General features: G+C 44.1%; 1 protein-coding gene across 4 annotated transcripts in view; it reads left to right on the top strand.

Moving 5' to 3' along the window:
• NEDD4L (NEDD4 like E3 ubiquitin protein ligase) overlaps positions 1-16163 on the top strand; it is a 288404-nt gene that overhangs the window by 20533 nt on the left and 251708 nt on the right. The window lies entirely within an intron of this gene.

Here is a 16163-nt window from a genome sequence, read left to right as displayed (position 1 = left end):
AACTGCCATGAAGGAGGCTTTGTACTGGCTCATGCCAGATGATGAGCAAACCTTGAGCTCCAAATGATATGTAACAGGATATCCTCCTTTTAAGTTTTAAAATAAAACATGGAGAGTTTTGGGGCCATACCTGGCTGTACTTAGGGCTTAACTCCTGGCTCTGTGCTCAGGGATCAATCCTGGTAGACTCAGGAGACACATATGAAGTACAGAGGATTGAATCCAGGTTAGCCACGTGCAAGGCAGGTGCCCTAACCACTATACTATGTATCTCTTTATTTTATTTTTACTTTATGTAAAAATTTGTTGTTTTTTGTTTTGTTTTGTTTTTTGTTTTTTTTGTTTTTTGTTTTGGTTTTTGGGTCACACCCAGGAGCGCTCAGGGGTTACTCCTGGCTCTATGCTCAGAAATCACTCCTGGCAAGCTCAGGGAACCAAATGGGAATTCGTACCACCGTCCTTCTGCATGCAAGACAAACTCCTTACCTTCATGCTATCTCCCTGGCCCCTAAATTTTTTTTTTTTGTTTTTTGGGCCACACCCGGCGGTGCTCAGGGGTTACTCCTGGCTGTCTGCTCAGAAATAGCTCCTGGCAGGCACGGGGGACCATATGGGACACCGGGATTCGAACCAGCCACCTTTGGTCCTGGATCGGCTTCTTGCAAGGCAAACGCCGCTGTGCTATCTCTCCGGGCCCAAATTTTTTTTTTATTTAAAGAAAATGTATCACATAGTTGACATAACAGATAATAATACATTTGTTTCAAGTTGACAGAAATCAAAGTTATTAAAATGGAAAAATAGAAATAAAAACTAAAATAATAACAGAAGAAAAGAAAAAAGAAAGAAGAAAAAGTTCAGTAGCAAGTATATTTGTGAAAGTTATTGTATCTCCAATGAAGTCATTAATACAATAGCAGAAGGTTTAGTAACATTTTTTAAGAGATTAAAAAAATACAATAAAAAAGGTGTGTGTATGTATATGGCAGTTGTTTGCATAGGCACAGTAAACTATGAGAGAAATACCCTTTGCCTAAAAACAGGGAGTTCTTACCCATGAGGTATTCTGGCATAAGACCAACTCCAGGCTCCAGATATACTAGGTTGTCCAACCCTCAAATCTTTCTCTGTGGTCCCAGTAAAAGCTTTTCACAATCAAGGTTGTTGTTGTCAGGTTTCTGTAGTTAGAGATCCTGGTTTCTGTACAGAACCTATGCCGAAGTCAATATGACGTAAGCGTCTTCTGGTTTTATCTCACCATTAGATAGCAATGCAGAGAACCCTGCCCTAAAAGCAGTTGTTGCTCTTACCAAGTCATCAGGGTGTCTTAAGAAACCTCTTTGGGGGGCCGGGCGGTGGCGCTGGAGGTAAGGTGCCTGCCTTGCCTGCGCTAGCCTAGGACGGACCGCGGTTCGATCCCCCGGCGTCCCATATGGTCCCCGAAGAAGCCAGGAGCAACTTCTGAGCGCATAGCCAGGAGTAACCCCTGAGCGTCACAGGGTGTGGCTCAAAAACAAAAAACAAAAAAAAAAAAAAGAAACCTCTTTGGAATAAGTCGATGTCAGGGCAGCAGTAGAGCCTTCCCTGGTAGAAATATGATTCCTGGTGATGGAGAACACCCTTTAAAAAAAAAAACAAAAACAAAACTTGGGCACAGCAACAAAATAAAACAAAACATTAGTCTCTGGAGAACTCTGCCCAACTTGAGGACTATTAACAAGAATAAGAAACCATCATTAGCATATTGGAAATCATAGAATCTCAATTTAAAAAATGTCTTTTGCATATTCAAAATATTACATAATATAACAAAAGAAGGGATTAGAGCTATAATATAGTGGGTAGGGTACTTTTTTTGTTTGCAGCTGACTGTGGCATTCTACATGTTACCTCAAGAACCACAGGAATGAACCCTGAGCATGGCCAGGTGTGGACCCCAAACAAAATAAAACAAATAGCAAAAGAGAAGAATGAGTAGAAAGTAAACGAGGCGAGGTGCTAAGTTTCGATTTATTTTAAGGTCTGTTAGGATAGAAGTAGACAGACTTTCAGGACCAGCAGGTTTTGTTTTTGTTTTCACCCTGTTGGCTTGAAGTATGTCTTGAGGGTATCCCCAAAGGTGGCATCGTCCTCAAAGCACACCTCTTGGGCAAGGTGTGGTGAAAGCATATATTTTATACAAGCAACATGCAAACATAAGGAAAATAAATGTCACATTGTAATTTGTTTAAAAGTTAGTCATGCAGCTGCTGTGAGGTTTTTGGCAGGCAGCTGTCAGGATGAGCCATCACCTTCTTATAATGAACGGTGTTTGGGTGTCAAGGTTCGCCCCATAAATCAGGTGACGGAAGGAAATAAAATGGTCTTGTCTGTTCAAATGAAAATGCCGGAAGACAAGCCATTTACTCTGTTGAACATTACAATCCCCAACCAGGTTGACATTCTGCTAAAGGCTTTAAAATGTCTTATTGGTTGGGAAAGTCGTAAAAATATTATAATTACTAGTTCCATTTATAACGTGTTTAGAATGTTATGTAGGGAAATCACAAAAAATTTGGTTTTAAAACTTATATGGGGGCCATAGCATAGGAGGTAGGGCATTTGCCTTGGACGTGGCCAACCAAGTTTGGATTTCTGGAATCCTTATGGGCACCCCCGAGCCTGCCACAGGTGATTCAGAGTGCAGAGCCAGGAGTAAACCCTGAGTACTGTTAGGTTTGGGTCAAGAAACCAAGATAAATAAAAAATAGATGACATGTTCATTATAAGAAAAATGTGAAAAGATTCAAATAAATTATTCTGTAGCCAGGTAAGGATATAAAAGATTGAGAGAGTATAAACTTTAGCCGGGGAAAACTTTGAATGTAAAGGGTTAAATCATGCTTGAGGTTTGGGGCTGTTTTCTTGAATTTACTTTTTTTGAGGAGGGATCTCATCTGGCACTGCTCAGCCCAGCCCTGCCCAGTGGGGCTCCTGGAACCCACAGTGGTGTTCTGGGGCCATGTAGTGCTGGGGATTGAACTTGGGGCCTGAGCTTTGTCATTCTGTTCTAGTTGTTTTGAGTTTCTTTTGTTGTTTGGCTTATTACACAGTGAGAGAGGAAAGAGAAATTCTCCTTTAGTCAGGAGGGCCTTTGGGCCTGTTCATGGATTTCAAGTCCACTTGATCAGAAGTAAATCTTCATTTCCACCCTCATTTCATTATAAAAGCCCTCAAGGCTACAGCAAAATGGGGAGAACATCCAGGAAACACCCAGACACCCTCACCTGGGCCCCCAGTTTACACCTTCCCTGCCCATCTGGCCACCATCTTGGTTTTGGGCCATCGAATAGTCCACATCTGCCCACCTCAGTCCTGCATCTTGAATATGCTCATCTTTCATACAAGACCGGTCAAGATTGGGAATGAAAAAGTGTCAGGAATCTTTGCAAGAGAAAATTCCTAGAGGCTGCACCTGGGAGCATCTGATCTAGAAGGGTCGGAACAGGCAGCTTCCAGGGAGCTGATCCCTAAGGACAGCTGGTCTGTGGCCATGGTCTGAACCTGGAACGGCTTGAAGTCTCCATGAATCCTAAGCTTACAATAGGGGTTCCCAGTGGAGGACTCTTGGGTGGCCATGTCTGAGTGGGTGATATGGTCCTCCTCATGGGCAGAGGCCCAGCAGTGCTCCTACTCTGTACCACAGCCACAGCAGTCTGCACTGACCATCTGGACCCAAACAGAGGTGCTATTGAATTGCAAGCACCTTTCCCCTACCAAAAGAGATCAAATTATAAATTTAATCATGCACTAGGGCCACTTTGGAGTACTGGAGATGGATTTCTGGTGTCTAAAGTAGTATCCTTAGTCCTTGCCAGGCTATAAGCATCATTTTTTTGTGGGGGGGTCATAGCTGGCAGTGCTCTGGGGTTACTCTTGACTCTGCACTCAGAAATTGCTCCTGGCAGGCTCGAGGGACCATATGGGATGCCAGGAATTGAAACTGAGTTCGTCCTGGTTTGGCTGCGTGCAAGGCAAATGCCCTATTGCTGTACTATTGCTCCGGCCCTACAACATTTCTTAAATTAAAATAAACTGATTGAGGGTCCAAAGTGGTGGTGTAAGCGGTAGGGCATCTGCCTTACATGCGCTAACCTAGAATGGACCGCAGTTCAATCCCTCTGGTATCCCATATGGTTCCCCAAGCCAGGAGCAATTTCTGAGTGCATAGCCAGGAGTAACCCCTGAGCATCACCCTGTGTGCCCCCCCAAAATAAAATAAAATAAAATAAATTGATTTAGGAGTAATAGCACAGTGGATAGGGTGTTTGTCTTGCACACAGCCAACCTGGGTTCGATCCCCAGCATCCCAAATGGTCCCTCGAGCTTGCCAGGCATAATTTCTCAGCAAAGTCAGGAGTAATCCCTTAGCACTGTCAAGTGTGACCCACAAGCAAAACAAACAGGCAAACTGATTTCCACAAAACTGTTGAGCTGTTGGAGGGAAGGGGACATTGGTAGTGAGATTGGTGTTGGATACTGTAGGCCAGAAACAACTCTGTTATGAGATAATTTGTAAATCATGTGCATAATCAAAATTAAAAGGAGGGGGAAAAAAGATCTGTTATCTCAGACTTTGAATTTGCCTGAAAAAGTAGTGTTTTCTGTGGCTTTGAGTTTCTCTCAGTGTGCACAAACTTGAAAGTGCTGTGCTGGAGTTGTGGTAGTTGCTCTAAAGAAAATCGTTTCTGGGGGTAGGGGAAAAAAAAAGAAAAGAAAATCGTTTCTGCAGGAAGCTGCCATCCAGGGCCTGCCCTGCAGGTCAGAGAGGTATGACGAGAGGCCAGGAAAGAGGACACGAAGTCCAGCTGGCTGGGGAGCCACCACCCATCTGCATGGTCTCGGGACTTGTAGACTGCATTGGACAAAGGTAAAGGTGGGCTTCACCTTCAGCTGGGCCATTTCACTTTACCACCTTGCACCTCTCAACCCCTTTATGGCTGTTGGAAGGTGATCTAGAGCCCCGAGTGGTACCTGTGATTCTGTTGGTTGAGCATTACCTTGTCCCGGAAGGCTTCTTGCTCCTGCAGGTAGAGGGAGCAACTGGGACTGTGTATGGTAGTGCACTGAGGCCTGTGCCAGCAAGGTGTGTCCTATGGGTCCATGCCCAGAAGATCGGGGCCTATGCACAGGGCATATAGTGAGCATGCAGAATATCAGGAGTGCATTCTCAGAGTATAAGTATCCTCTCACAGAGTATTAGATTCCTATACTTTGGCTATTAAGTGAACATGCACAGGATATTAGCTCTCCATTCACAGAGTAATCTGTGTCTGCACAGGGTATCAGGTGTCTGTGCCCAAGGTATGAATTGAGCTTCGAGAGTATCAGGTGTCTATGCATAGTATCAGTGTTTGTGCACAGAGTATCGGGTGTCCACATGTGGAGAATCTCTGTCTGAGCATGGAGTATCAGTTGTGTCTTGACAGAGTATCAGGGTTCACACAGAGTATCAGGTGTCTCTGCAGAGTATTGGGTGTCTGTGTTCAGGGTATAAATTAAACACACGCAGAGTATCAGATATCTATGCAGAGTGTCAGGTGTCTGTGCTCGAGGAATTGGGTGTCCATATGTAGTGTCAGATATCCGTATGTAGAGTATCAGGTATCCATATGTACTGTTGGGTGTCCATATGTCTTGCTGGATAGGAAAGCTGGGTGCAGAGATGCTTGTGCCTTTCAGTAGGTTACCCCTCCAAAGGGCAGCTTTGACGGGGAGGCAGCTTTGCCACCTCCTACCCGCCCTCTGTGACTTTAGGCCTGGTGGTAACACGTGGGGTGATTTCTAAGTCCCCTTTCCGTTTGGAGATGGTTTGGGTGTAGGACGGAACTAGGTGGTGTGCAGGGAACTTGGGGTCACTCTGATAGCAGCATCTTATGGCCACTCTCCCCAGGATGCTAGTGTGTGTGTGTGTGTGTGTGGGAGATTGTTTGGCTGTACTGAGGAGTATTTTTTTTTTTTACTACATAATAAAACTTTTCTACTTAGCATGATTTTGCTCTTTAAGATACCCCTGACCAGGGACCAGAGCGATAGCACAGTGGTAGGGTGTGTTTGCCTTGCATGCGGCTGACCCAAGATGGACCTGAGTTTGATCCCCAGTGTCTCATATGGTTCCCCAAGCCAGGAGCAATTTCTGAGCACAGAGCCAGGAGTAACCCCTGAGCATCACTGGGTGTGGCTCGCCCCAAATAAAATAGTTATACCTGACCATGAGACATACAGTTTTTAGACGAGGAAAACAAGAAAGAAAATATTCTAAAGTAAATGTCTGGAGACAGTGGCTGGGAAAAACTGGCCCGAGAGGCCGAAGTATATTTACAATACGCTGGTCCACAGCTGGTTAAACACATTTACCTAATTCTTTTTTACATCAGAAAAAAAAACATTTTAAAATACTTTTTCGTTAATATAAAAAAAATAAAAGTAACAGCAACGATCAAATAGTCTTAGACAAAAGCTCTATATGTGATGGTGGAAGGGCATTAACCTGATTGCTCATATTATGTGGTATGTCTGTGCAATAAAGGGGCATAACACTGTGGATATCAGGTGGTTAGTAGATACTCTCCTCATTCAGGCTTCAGCTCCAGATGGCATTCACTCCATAAGATGCACAGACATTTCCCCCCATCTTTTGGGCTCCCCCAGAAGTGTGTCTTATAGAACAAAAAATACGGTAATACATAAAGCATCACACCCTCCACTTGAGAGTCCACTTCCCTCCACCATTGTTCCAGTGTCTCCCCTTAATCTCCACACTCCTCCATATCCAGCGAAGTTTCCTGCTTAAAAACTAGGACTCAGTTTCTATTGCTTTCAGCCATTTCTTATTCTCCTACTAAGTTTCTTTATATGCCACCCATCAGAGAGATCATTCTGGGTCTGTTGCTTTCTCAATTAACATCTCTCATTTGATTCTCTTCAGATCCACCCATGAAACAGTAAGTTGCACAATTTCGTCTTTTTATAAAGCTCAGTAGTCTTCTTCCACTGTGTCTGTCTGGGTACCATAGTTTCTTGATTCAATCTGTTCATGGGCACATGGGCTGTTGTGAATGATGCTGCCACAAGCCTAGGAGAGCAGGTGTCTTTGTTCAGAGTAGAGTTGTGAACCCTTGGGGGTCGATGTCCAGAAGAGGAATGGCCAAACACAATATGCACACATCCGTTGCAAAAAATTGGCATTGTACTTTTATTTTTAAATAATTTATTAAACTATTAAGTATGAAGTAGGAGGGCCGAAACAGAAAGGAGTGGATTGACAAGCCCACTGGAGTTGAAGGCTGCCCCAGACTACTTAATTACTCTAGCGTAGAACATTCTGTGAGCAGCTGGCTTGGTGGAGACCAGAGTTACTGTTATTTTTCCCAACTACTCAGGAAGGGAGCCTTAGAGCTCTGTAGGGCAACCTCCTGTGTTTTTGAAAACACTCATCTCTGTGGGCTGTGCAAGTGGGTGGAAACCAGGAGAAGGAGGGACCTAACAGGCCAAACCCAGACACGGCCATTGCTTGGGTCTCTCCAGCTTCTATGCCCTGAGGAATGCAACGTTGTGCTCTGCTACTTCCAGTGGGTGGTAGTTGGGCTCCAAGGCAAGCCAAGTAGCAGGTTGTGGATGGACTCTGGATACTCCTTTGTATTTCGGACAAACTCATTCCAAGTTTCTGACAAGCAGCTTGCCCATGAAAATTTGGAACTCAAACCTGTGTTTTCACAGGGGGCATTTATTGTTCTCTTTACAAAAGGATCTTTTTTTTTTTTTTTGGTTTTTGGGCCACACCCGTTTGAAGCTCAGGGGTTACTCCTGGCTATGCGCTCAGAAATCGTCCCTGGCTTGTGGGGACCATATGGGATGCCGGGGGATTGAACTGCGGTCCGTCCTATGCTAGCGCTTGCAAGGCAGACACCCTACCTCTAGCGCCACCTTCCTGGCCCCACAAAAGGATGTTTGAATGCAGGTGTCAAGTTGGATGCTGGAATGAACCACGTCACAACAAAACACAACACATAAATAAGTGGAGTCACCTTCCGCCTGCCGGGTGCTTGGCACTGAAGGGGCCTCTTTTCCTCCTTCCCTCTCATGCTGCCTGTTCTCAGCCTAGTATGGGTTTTGGACCTACATCCAAGAATTGCTTGATTAAAGAAATTAGGAGTGGGCTGAGCCTGTACTGCAAATGGTGCCATTTATTTATTTTTTTCCTGGCCAGTATCTTCCTAGCATAGTGTCAACTTAAAATTCCACCGTTGTGGTTTCTCTAGGACACCCTCCTCCCTATGTCTGGCACTTGTCTTATCTGTTCATTCCTCCTTGTATTTGAAAGGCTGTTTCTACTTGAGTGAATTAATGCATCTCTTCTTGTCTGGGAGTCATGCAGCGGTAAATGATTGCAGCCCAGAGTTCAACCTGCAGCTGCATCTCTGCTGTTTGTGTATCTGGACTTTGAAAAATGGCCCAGCATTTTAGCACAGGGAATGCCCCGTGCTCTTAATTTATTGGTTTCCTTCCTTATTTTGCCATTGTTTGCTCCTGTTCCTGGATATTCTGCATTTTTCACATTTTGGTCTTATTACTTCATACTTTGGTGACCTTTTATCTGGGGGGAAATCCACCTCTTTAGGAAATGATGGTATTCAAATGCACTTTATTGTTATGATTTCTTTTTGAAGGCGGGGAGTATATGCCCACTGGTGTGGCGGGGCTATTTTTGGCTAAGTGCTCAGTGGGGAAAAATTCATGTGGTGACAGGGATCAAGCCCTGGGTTCATATATGCCCATCCCATTGAGCCATCTTTCTGGTCCCTGGAACCTGCTATTTTTGCTTATGTCTAAAAGTCCTTCTCGGGCCCGGAGAGATAGCACAGCGGTGTTTGCCTTGCAAGCAGCCAATCCAGGACCAAAGGTGGTTGGTTCGAATCCCCGTGTCCCATATGGTCCCCTGTGCCTGCCAGGAGCTATTTCTGAGCAGACAGCCAGGAGTAACCCCTGAGCACCGCCAGGTGTGGCCTAAAAACCAAAAAAATAAAATAAAATAAAAGTCCTTCTCCTTATGGTAGAAATAGAAATTGATATATATGTGCCAGGTTAATTTCCTGGTTTTAGAGTTATTCAGTAGAACTTTTATTAAAAACATATATTGTCCATGATGTGTTTACAGTAGTGATGTGCAAAGAGAGCTTGGGATTAAGAGGTGGCCATTCTGTATCCAAGAGTAGGGACAAGCCAAATAGTTCTTTGTGTCCTTTTCACAGTAAAGTGTTGGATTCCATGAAAAGGTTCTCAGACAGGAGCATCTCCTGCTGCACCTGAGCCCCTTCTTTATGTTTTCAAATTTGTATAGATGCTCATTTGATTGATTGATTGGTTTGGGGCCACACTGGAAGTGCTCAGGAGTTACTCCTGGTACTGCACTCAGAAATCACTCCTGGCAGGATTGTGGGAACCATAGGAGATGCCGGGCTTGAACCGGGTTTGTCTACATACAAGGCAAATGCCCTGCCTGCATTGCTATTGCACCCACCCCCATATTTGTAATTCTGATGTTTTTGTTTTTTGTTGATATTTTTATTTTGGACCACACTTTGCTGTGCTCAGTGCTCAGTGCTTTATCCTTGCTCTGTGCTTAGGAACCACTTATGACAGGGCTCTGGGGTTGGACTATTTGTTGTGCCAGGGATGAAACTAGGGTTAGCCATGTGCACAGAGCAAGCCCTCCTACCCACTGTACTTTCATTCCTGCCCCTTTCTGATTTTATTTTTCCTTTTGGTTTTTGGGTCAAACCTGGCAGCGCTCGTGGGTTACTCCTGGCTCTATGCTCAGAAATCATTCCTGGCAGGCTCTGGGGACCATATGGGATATCGGGATTTGAACCAATGTCCTTCTACATGCAAGGCAAACATCCTACCTCCATGCTATCTCTCCGGTCCCCTTTCTGATGTTTTTTAAGGGGATCCCTGCATAAAGTGTGAAGGAGAAAAGAACAAAAATGTAATTGAACTGAGATGACTGCTATTTTTGGGGGCCATACTCAGCGTCACTCAGGTGTTACTCTTGGTTCTTTGTTCAGAAATTGCTCCTGGTAGGCTCTGGTACCTTATGGGAATCTGGAGATCAAACCCGGGCCTGTCCCGGGTCAGCAGTGTACAAAGCAAATGCCCTACTGCTATGTTGTCACTCTGGCCTTGAGCTGACTGCTGTTAAAGTTGTTAGTTCTCCTGTTTTTGTAATGAATTTATTTATCTTTGCACATATATTTCTGTTGATGCCTTTTATGTTGTCTTTTCACTTACAAAGTTAAACATTTTTGGTTTATAAACATTTCCTCTTTGAAGTCAGCTTTTATAAATAATAATGAGTGATTCTTTTGTACTTCTCTTTTCTTATTGATGTGTTGCTTGCATATCTTTAGGTTATATAATATGTCTAATATTTTTCTACTAAAAATATGACCTGGATTCAACCCCTGGAACCCTAAATGGTTCCTCAGGAGTGATCTCTGAGTTAAGAGCCAACTAGGATTAAGCACCTGGATGTGACTCAAAAAAAAACAACAAAAAAACACCCAGAAAAAAAAAAGCCCAAACAAACAAAACCAGATTGTATTTTTGGTGTGTGTGTGTGTGTGTGTGTGTGTGTGTGTGTGAGTGAGAGAGAGAGAGAGAGAAAGAGAGAGAGAGAGAGAGAGAGAGAGAGAGAGAGAGAGAGAGAGAGAGAGAGAGAGAGAGAGAGAGAGAGAGAGAGAGAGAGTCATTTGGTGGGGCCAAATGGCCACAGAGCTGCTAGTCTGCAAGGGCTGGGGAACCTGGCTGCTGGGTGGGGTGAAGTGCCATCAAGGGATGCCAAATTTTAACTGGAGGGGCCTGGGAGAGAACAAAAGAAGAGAGAAAGAGGGGTAGAAATGATGTATTGTTTATTCCCACTATGCAGTTTGCCACTAGGAGGGATGGGGAGGTGTTTCCGAAGGAGATAGGTCATTTACTGCCTGAGTGCTGGGGGAGACATGTTTGGGCTTTGAGAGAGAAAATAGAGAAAGATAGAGGAGAGCAGGCAGCATCTTGCCAATGCTTTATCTTTGGCCAGGCCAACAGGCTTTGCTCCAGATTATACCCTGGACACCCCCATCCCACCAACTGTCAAACTTTTTCCTTAAATACCAATAGAGAATAGACTATTGTCGGTTACAGGGGGCATGTCCAGGTCCAATTACCTTTACAAGAGATTAACATTTCACATACAAACACACACACACACACACACACACACACACACACACACGCCTTTGGAATCATCTCCCTGGCCTTTATTGAAGCATTTTTTTGTTTTGGGGCCACATGCGGCTGCATTCAGAAATTACTCTGCATTCAGAAATTGCTCCTGGCAGGCTTGGGGAACCATATGGGATGCTGGGAATTGAACCCAGGTCCATCCCAGGTTGGCCACGTGCAAGGCAAATACTCTACTGCTGTGCTATTGTTCTGGCCCCAATTGAAGCATTTTTATTCATAAAGGTCTTTCTTCTTTTTTTTTGTTTGTTTGTTTTTTGGGCCACACCCAGTGATGTTCAGGCGTTACTCCTGGCTATGCGTTCAGAAGTCTCTCCTGGCTTGGGGGACCATATCAGATGTCAGGGTTTCAAACCAAGGTCCATCTTAGACTAGTGCATGCAAGGCAGAGCCACCGCTCTGGCCCCAAGGTCTTCTTCCTTAAATGTTCTTTACTTTTAGTTTTTTTTGAGTCAAAGAACATCTCACTGGAAAGTCAGTAGTTCACAGTAGATAAGATTTTGCAGTCCAGAGCAGGTGTCTTCTCTTCTGCACAATACAGTTGTGCTTCACCACTTGAGCTCTCCCCTCTACCTGGCTTTGTTTATTTTTGGTTTGGGGGCACACCCAAACTACCTAGCTCCTGTCTTGGTAGACCATATATGGAACCTGGGATCGAACCTGGGACAGCTGCATGCAAGAAAAGTGATTTACCTGTTGTACTCTGTCTCCAACCTCCAACTCCTTCCCCCCCCCACACACAAACTTAATTTCTTTTAATTGAGTGAATTTAGCACAATGCCTTACTGTAGAAAGTGCTCAATGAATGTTTATGGACTGAATGATTGAGCTTAAAAAGACAAGGGTCATATAAGAAGAGCTTGGTTGGTGTGCTGAAGTGGTTTGTGATAATTAAGACAATAGCTTATTATGTAACTGTTTGGTACTGGAGTAATGAGCTAAGCGATTTGCAGTTTATCTCCTGGGATTCAGAGAAAATCTGCTTCTAATGGATTCACATTCTTGGGAGGATGTCCGAAGTGTAAGTTGGCTGGACTTTAAGAAAAGACTGGATCGAAGAGGTCAGGGAGATAACTCCAAGGGTGAATGTGTGTGCTTTGTATGTGGGAGGCCTGTTGGTGGATTCTCAGTTGGATTGGGAGGAAACCCCAGCACAGAACCCTGGACACAGTCCCTGAGCACTCCTGGCTGTGGCCCAAAACACAAACCAAACATGGAACAAACCCGACTGACCATCAGCTGATAAATGGAGAGAGAGAACATGGCCTGTGTATCCAATATAATATTCAGGAACAGAAAGAAGTGGCTTTTTGGATACTTGGTACAGTGCCACTGGTCCTTGAAAGGAGTGCCCTGAATGACAAAATATGTAGGATTCTCCTTAAGATAAAAGGCCAGGCACTCAAACAGCCAGAGACCCAGGAAGTGGATTGACTCTTCGTTGGAACCAGAAAATAAACAGAATATAGGCTTTTTTTCCCTTCAGGTGGTGAAACATTCTAAAATAAGCTGTGGTAGGCAGCTCACTCAGAATAGAGTGATCTCCATAGGCTTGTGGAATTCGTTCGGTCCATGACCGCAGACCCCAGTTGCAATGAAGAACTTTATGAGTGCAAATAGGGGATGGGCCAGCCTTGAGCTTCAGTGGGAAGTGAGTGTGAGGGAGGCCAATGAATTTGGTCCTCCAAGCAGAGAGTGTTGGAGCGAGGGTGATGTCCATCCTAGAAGGACATCTGGGGAAATCAGCCCTTGGAGCAGTGTGTAGTTGTGCTGCAAAGTGGGAGGCAGGAGAAGGGAGCCCAGCCTGATGCTTGCCACTGTGCAGGCTGGGAGCTTACAAAGACCAGGCCGTGGAAGAGGAAGAAAACCAAGAGCTGAGCACTGTGGCATTTGGAAAGACAAGAAATGTTAGGCAAAAAAAAAAAAAAAAAGAGAGAGAGAGAGAAATGTTAAGCAGGCCCGAAAGATAGCATAGAGGTAAGGCATTTGCCTTGCATGCAGAAGGACGGTGGTTCGAATCCTGGCATCCCATATGGTCCCCCGAACCTGCCAGGGGTGATTTCTGAGTGTAGAGCCAGGAGTAACCCCTGAGCGCTGCCGGGTGTGATCCCCAAACCAAAAAAAAGCAGGAAAATGATGTGAATGAAAAACAGAAGTCCCGTGGTTGAAACATTAAGTCAGATACTTTGGACCACCTGTTTGGTGTTTTGCCTGTATTTTCAATTCAAGTTTAAAAAGTCTAACACCTTTTATAGCTTTCTGCTAAACCAAATCTGTGCAGCCAAGCTTCCCTCCTCCCCTCCATTAAGAAAAGGAATCTTTTATTTTATACTAATTGCTTCCAGATTCTCCTAAGCTTTTTCAAGAATCTGACCCCGGGGGGCTTGGAAGGAACAGGTGTATCTGTTCATCATTTGCATTCGTGTGCATTGTACCTGGAGCCAGTTTTACAGATGGTGCCTTGGCAAGCAGTGCCTTGGAGTCCTGCAGACTAATTATAATTGGGGGTTTTACCTTGTTTATAATGTACATCATGGCCCGGGGGCATAATTCTGGGTTTGGGTAAATTTTGCTTATGGATAATGAGGTTTGAGTTCTTAAGTTACTCAGTGTACACGCTTTAACAGAACCAAGAGCTTGGACTGACTTCATTGAGGGCGTAAGAAAGGACACTCATCCTTTGCCCTTTGTCAAACATGCCTGGCCAGGTCTGGCAAAGGTCGTGGAGGTGGAGACAAGTGAGTTCTCTGTAGTACCTCTTGTTGGGTGGAGAAAAAAAGGGCAAGCATTTTATCTTTAGTGGCTAAAAGCTGTGGATTCTCAGGCTAAAATGCTAAACACTAAAATGCTTGGTTCTTCTCATTGTTTCCAATCAAAACATGTTTTTGAGTGACCTAGAGGAATGACCCTGGGAAATGTTTATTATGGACACATTAGATTTCTGATGCAAATCAACTTCAAAATAAAAACATCTTCTAGAATTCTGCCACTGAGCCATTCCTTCTTTTCTAGGGAATTTTGCTTCTCAATTGATTTCTCTATGAGCCTTTAGCCAAAATAATTATGATCTGTCCTGTCTCCTGTATTGTTGTTTTGGTTTCTGCTTTTATTTATTTAATTTTTGTTGTTGTTGTTGTTTTTGGGTTACACCTGGCAGTGCTCAGGGGGTACTCCTGGCTCTATGCTCAGAAATCACTCCTGGCAGCCTCAGGGGACCACATAGGATGCTGGGATTCAAACCACCATCCTTCTGCATGCAAAGCAAATGCCCTACCTCCATGCTATCTCTCTGGCCCTGCTTTTATTTTATTAATTAATTAATTAATTTTTGTTTTTTGGGTCACACCTGGCAGTGCTCCAGGGTCACTCCTGGCTCTATACTCAGAAATCGCTCCTGGCAGGCTCAGGGGACCATATGGGGTGCCAGGACTCGAATGAACTACCTTCCTTTTGCATGCAAACAAGGCAAACACCTTACCGCTATGCTATCTCTCCAGCCCCCCTGCTTTTATTTTTAATTACTTTTTATATTTGTTCTTCCTTCTTCAGATATTTAAGACTTGTGTTTAGTTTAATTTAAGCCTTTTCTCCTTTCCCAATGTTGGACAATATTGCTATCAATCCCCCTCTTAGTACAGCTTTTGTGTGTCCCATAGATTCTGATTTCTTCTTCATTCTCTTTAGTTTCAGGGAATCTTTAATTCTTTCTTGGTTTCCTCCTTCATCCAGTTGATATTTAGCAGCATTTGGATAAGCTTGCAGGTGTTGGAATTTATTCCCATCTTCTTTTTTTTTTTTTTGTTTTTTGGGCCACACCCGTTTGACACTCAGGGGTTACTCCTGGCTATGCGCTCAGAAATCGCCCCTGGCTTGGGGAGACCATATGGGACGCTGGGGGATCGAACCGCGGTCCGGTCCGTCCTATGCTAGCGCTTGTAAGGCAGACACCTTACCTCTAGCGCCACCTTCCCGGCCCCATGGAATTTATTCCCATCTTCTTTTTATGTTTCATTTCCATTTCTATCTCCATGGCATTGTTATCTGAGAGTAGGTTTGGTATGATATCTATAATTATAAAGTTATGTCTGTTTGAGCTATGCTCTAGTATGTGATCAATCCTAAACTGTGTTCCTTATCCACTAGAGAAGAATGCGTATTCAACTTTTTTTGGGGGGCGTTCTTTTCTTTAGTTTTTGGGTCACACCCGGCAGCCCTCAGTGGTTACTCCTGGCTCTACGTTCAGAAATCATTCCTGGAAGGCTTGGGGGACCATATGGAATGCTGGGATTTGAATCACCAACATTCTGCATGCAAAGCAAATGCCCTAAGCAGTGCTATTTCTTCGGCCCACAGTCTATGATTTTTGATGTGAGAGTTTACTCCCTTGACACTCAAATTATGATGTGAGTCAGTGTTGCCAGTTTTCTGTGTGGGGTTTAGTTGTTCTTGTAAGTAAGTGTCCATTTGCTTTTAATAGACTTTATAGTTATTCTTTCAGGGTTGGGTTTAGTTATAACAAACGTTACTCTTATCTGTCTGACAATGTTTCTATCTCTCCCTCCAATATAGCTTTACAGGGTAGAGAAGTCTAGGTTGGAAGATTTCTTTTTTAATTTTATTTTATTAAAGCACAGTGATTTACAAAGTTGTTCATAATTGGAGATTTGGCCATCCAGTGTTCCAGCACTGATCCCACCACCAGTGTCAACTTCCCTCCTCCGGTGCTCCCAAGTTTCCCCGTCCCTCAGCATATATCTTGATAGGCATCTTTTGAAGTTTGATTGTTCAATTTGGGTCTCATGATTTCAGTGGTGTTGCCTCTGTGATTTAGATATTCAGTT

The sequence above is a fragment of the Suncus etruscus genome, chromosome 10, assembly GCF_024139225.1.
Source record: "Suncus etruscus isolate mSunEtr1 chromosome 10, mSunEtr1.pri.cur, whole genome shotgun sequence".
Classification (NCBI taxonomy): domain Eukaryota; kingdom Metazoa; phylum Chordata; class Mammalia; order Eulipotyphla; family Soricidae; genus Suncus; species Suncus etruscus.
Note: the sequence above shows the minus strand (reverse complement) of the source record. Positions and strands in the feature narration are given on the sequence as shown.